This window comes from Fomitiporia mediterranea (genome assembly GCF_000271605.1).
Source record: "Fomitiporia mediterranea MF3/22 unplaced genomic scaffold FOMMEscaffold_2, whole genome shotgun sequence".
NCBI classification, from domain to species: Eukaryota; Fungi; Basidiomycota; class Agaricomycetes; order Hymenochaetales; family Hymenochaetaceae; genus Fomitiporia; species Fomitiporia mediterranea.
This window is the reverse complement of record NW_006760387.1, coordinates 1,456,402-1,461,758: the sequence shown is the minus strand read 5'-3', so window position 1 is coordinate 1,461,758 and position 5,357 is coordinate 1,456,402.

Here is a 5,357-nt window from a genome sequence, read left to right as displayed (position 1 = left end):
GATAGAAGTAAGGAAGGGTAGTAGTAAGAGTCAGCACACATATAGTCTATAGACAGTGCCTCTGAGGGACAGAAGTCCTGAGTTCTAGTACAGAAGGGTGCAGAACCCTTGGAACTGAAGGTAAGAGAGTAGAGAATCATAACATCACCCCCCCTCTAAAACCAATTGTCCTGATTGGTGAACATTAGGCTCAGTTAGTAGCTCAGGCATAGGTTGGAACAGTAGGGTTTGGAAATCTATGAGGCAGAGTTGACACAGAGCACTCAGATGAAGTTGATAGAAGTCTCAGATTGTCTTAGTAGTATAGGTGAGATTCTCAGTAGGTTCCCAAGTGTGTTCTTTAACTGGGTATCCCTTCTAGTGGATAAGGAACTTGAGTTTTCTACACACTAGCTTAGCATCTGCTACATACTCTACTTTGTATTCTGGTTCAGAACCAATGAGTTCTGGTAGAGGCAGTAGGGGTCTTTGTTGTAAAGGAAAACCTGGATTGTAGTATTGAGACAGTAGAACCTTGTTAAACACTGGGTATATGCACTTCCATGTTGCTGGAAGTTGGAGTTTGTAGGCAGAGGTACCAACCTTCTTTTTAATAACAAAGGGTCCAAAGCACTTGTTGTTCAACTTCTTCATTAGGTGATCTGTAGTCAGGTTAGTGGCTTCCAGCATAACTTTGTCACTAGGCTAGTAATCCTTGGCTACAGACCTCTTCTAATCATAGTTCTGCTTTATAACCTACACTACCTTTTCCAAAAGAGCTTGTGTATCCTCCCTAGTTCTGTACATCTGTTCTACAAAGTCTGTTACAGATTCAGAACTACTGTTCCAGTTTGGAACTGTCCCCTAGTATGGATGTCTCTCATGATTGAGGAAGAACAGGGACTGTTCTGTTGTAGAGTGTTACTAGTTATTGTACACAAATTCTGCCAGAGCTAGCTATTTAGACCAATCTGATTACTAATGATTGATGAACATCTGGAGGTAGAGCTTGATCTCCTGATTGACTCACTCAGTTTGACTGTCAGTCTGTAGGTGATAGGTAGTAGAAGGGTTCCCTTGAATTCTGAGAAGCATATATAAGTCCTACATGAATTTTGACTCAAATTACAGTCTACAATCATGAATGAGCTTCTGAGGGAGTCTGTACAACCAGAAGACATGATCCTGATAAATGCACACTATACCTTCAGAAGTGAGTTCTGTTCAGGTTGGAACTGTATAAACTTGCTTAGAGAATTAGTCAACAATCATACAAATAGTGTTGTAACCCTAAGACTCAGGTAGCTTGCCAATCAGGTCTACTAAGACTTCTTCCTAAGAGTGATCCAGAATCCAATACAGATGTAGGGGAGCCTGAACCCTTGTCTGGTAGGCCTTAGTCTGTTAGCATGTATTGTAACTAGTCACATACTTTAGGATTTCCCTCTGTATTCTAGGCTACTAGTAGTTCTAAATAATGAGTTCCTATGTTTTGTGTCAGCCTAGATGTCCTACAGTCAGATTGTTGTGATGAGCTCAGACAATGTCCTCCTACAGTTTCCAATCCTTTAGAATGTACAGTCAGCCTTCCTAGTAAACCTGTCCATCCTCATCCTCCTCCTAATCTCTAGCCTGCTTCTTTAGTTGCTTTACTACAACCTGGTCCTGTATATGTCTCAGAGCTTACTGTATACAGGTGACAAAGTCAACATCCTCAGATTTGAGTTGGATCTCTCAGATTGTCTCAGACATGAAACAGGAATTGTCTAGGAGAACAAGATTTTTGTTATCATTCTCCCTCCTTTCATAACCTGCTTGTCTTGAGAGTAAATCAGCTTTTGTCATTTGTGTTCCAGGTTTGTAGGTTAGTACAAAGTCAAAGTCCTACAGTTCTAACATCTAGCAGGCTTGGCAGCAGTTGAGCTTCTAGGGTGCCTAGAAGTACTAGAGATTAAGGTAATCACTCTAAATTTCAAACTTCTGTACAGTACTGAGGAGATATTGATGCTACTCCTCTAGGGAACAGACAATTGTGAGGAGTTCCTTGTTATAGATAAGGTAGTTCTGTTCTGTTACAGAGAGGGATTCTAATCAGAACACTATCAGACACTACTTTCTGTTAATGAACTAGGACAGTACTACTCTATTTGCAAAGTTGGAAGAGTTGGCTTCAACTCAGAACTTGTCTACAACTGTTAGAACTACTAATACAGGCTTGCTAGTGATGGCCTACTTGAGGGACTTGAACACAGATTGCTACTGATCATCCTATTACTAAGGAACATCCTTACTGGTGAGATTGTGAAGGGGCTAGACAATAGTACTAAAGTCTTGAATAAAGTATTAGTAGTAGTTTACAAACCTAAGGAACACTTGGACCTGTTTCAGGTTCTGAGGTTGTAGCCAGTTCCAAACTGTAGTTACCTTTGCTGGATCTATACAGACCTCTCCTCCACCAATCACAAAGCCTAGATAATCTACTGACTCCTGTACAAAAGAGTACTTTGCTTCTCAGAGGAACAGTTTATTATCTTAGAGCTGTTGTAGAACTGCTCAGATCAGTTAGTAATAGTACTCAACTGTCTGGGTAAAGATCAGAATGTTGTCCAGATACACACTAATGTGCCCCAAGTTAATCAGATCCACAAGGATGTGATTCATGAATGACTAGAATGTTGTAAGCAAGTTAGTTAGTCTGAAGAACATTACAGTCAGTTTGTACAATCTGTAATTGGTTCAGAACACAGCCTTCTACTTATCTCTGTCTTGGATCCAAATATTATTGTATCTCTATCAAACATCCAACTTAGTAAAAACCCTGGATGTATGCATCTTATTAATGAGCTCCTGAATCAGGGGGAGTAGGTACTTGTTTTTGACAGTACCCTTGTTGAGACAACAATAATCCTAGACTGGGTAGAGCTTCCCATCTTTCTTTTTGACAAAGAAGAAAGGGGAGGCTATAGAGGACTTTAAGGGTTGAATCTAGCTGTTCTAAAGATTTTCCCAAAGGAACTTGTCAAGTGCCTCCTACTTGTCTCTGTTGAGTAGGTAGACCTTACAATCCTTAGGTTAGAAACTCTTGGTCAATTCAATTACATAGTCCTAGGGATAGTGTTCAGGAAGCTAGTCAAATTCCTCTTTACTAAAGACTTCAGGGAACTCTCAGACAAAATCCAGGGGGCTAGGTCTGTGTACATTCTAGAGTAGAGTTGTTCTGAGAGGGTTCCAGACTGGTTCTGTCTCAGACATCCTTCAGATTGACTCTATTCTGCCTTGACTAGAATATGTATCCACATATCTATCCTAGTCAAAGAAGAACAACCAGTCATCTTTATTAGAACTGTTAGTAACATTAGAAGTGTTCACATCTACTCAGAACAGTAGTACAAGGTAGCTGTAAGACTCAGGACACTGATTAAACACAAGTGTCTGCTCCAACTAGTTAATAGTAGGGTTGTGAGCCTTGAGCCATTTGAATCCAATAAAGATGTCTGTCTTTCTAAGGTTAGTGACTCTGAACTCAATACTTTCCTCATAATTCTGAATAGTCATCTGTAGTTGGACAAACTTAGTGATCCAACCATTCTGGTTCAGGGTTCCATCTGTATTGTATACTAGGATCAGAAGAGGAACACATTAAGTAGGGAGGTAGTGTTCCTACACAAAGGTCTTATTAATGTATGAACTAGTGTATCTACTGTCTACTAGAGCTGTTGTTCAGATCTGGGGGGATCCTGAGAAGGGAGCCAAGAGGACAGGGACCTGGAGCTAGTGTCTAGAATGTCCTCAGATGAACTACTACTTGTTCTGAAGGGAATGTACAGCTTGTACAGCCTTGTTGTCTAAGAGGGTGAGTATATGTACTAACATTTCCTTATTAACCTCTCTCTTTCAACAAGGACAGACTCATGTCCTCAGCTGTAAACTCAGCTGAGACCATCCCTACTTAATACTACAGACAAACTACTGAGTAGTGAATAGGGCTGAGTAACATTCCAAACATTCTAAGATCTTAGAACACAGAAGTAGTAGGTCAGATTGTGTGAATTTAGATTTGGATAAAGTGTAAAGAGAATAATCAAAAGAATCAGAAGAAATAGGAGAACTATCTACTTTTGTTTTCAACTTTTTTCTTTCTAATAAATAATTTTGTTGATTTATCTTTTCTACTTTTTCTACTTTTTCTATTTTTCTTACTTTATTTACTTCTAATCCTACAGTGTCCATTAAATCAAAAGTGGTCATTAAAAAATCCAAGTCATAGCCCTTCAGTGCTACATTCACTGTTAGGCCTCCACAAAATCCTAGAGTACATAGTTAGAGTCTAGGAGTTCTGAGGTGACTTCTAGATTTGTAGAAAAGGCTTCTTGCTACAAATCCTACTTGTCACTCATCATTACTCTAATAACCTGACAGATATACTGTCACTTCTACAGACAGTCCTTAATTTGGTGCCCTGACTTTCTGCAGGCAAAGTATGCTCCTTACTTTCAGGCTTCTCTAATGTCTATTAGAACAGATTGATTGTGAATTACAGGCAGATCAATCTAAGGGCTTGGAACTGTCAGAGCCAAACACATGTACAGGCATTCTGTACAGACTTGATACATCCAAGCCACAGCTTGGTCAAAGGAGATGGTGTGTGTCTTCCACTTAGTGTAGGTAACTAGTTCTAGTATCATTCTAAGAATTTTATCAACCAGTTCCAGGTGAAGAGCTTTTTCAAGCATTCTAATAAGGACATTATCAAACCTAAGTATGAATCCTGCCTTCTGGGCCAGGATATCAAACTCCTGAAAGAAGGCATTGGTGGAACGTTTGCCTTGTTACAGAGACACAAGCTTGTTCTGTACATTATACTTCTCATTCAGATTAATGAAGGAAGCACAGAGCTGCTCTATGAATTCTGAGTATGACTCATTATTCTAAAGTCAGATCAGGCTTCTGATCTGATAGCCTTCAATCCAGTTCTGGGCCTAGGTGGCTGTGTTGCCTTCCTTCATGAAGGAGAGGACAAATAGGATACAATCAAGATCTAAGGATAGATTGGTCAAAGTAGTAGCTACATATAGTTTGACTTAGTACTAGAAGTCCTCAAAGTGCTACCTATTAAAGTCTGAAGGGCAGGCTACATGCACTTTCTTTCCAGAGCAGGTTACAACTTCTGGAACAATCAGAACAGGTTCTAAAGGGGCTAGGGGCACATAGTTGGCAAAGGCCTCTTGAATGAAGGTCTGTACATATTGAGCTAGCTCTGCTTGTAACTACTAATCTGGCAGGACAGTAGGGGTGACAGTCAGTATAGTAGGGTCCATGTTTACACTACAAAGGAGTCAACACTAAACTAAAAGGGGTAATGAATAGAAGAAGGGTGG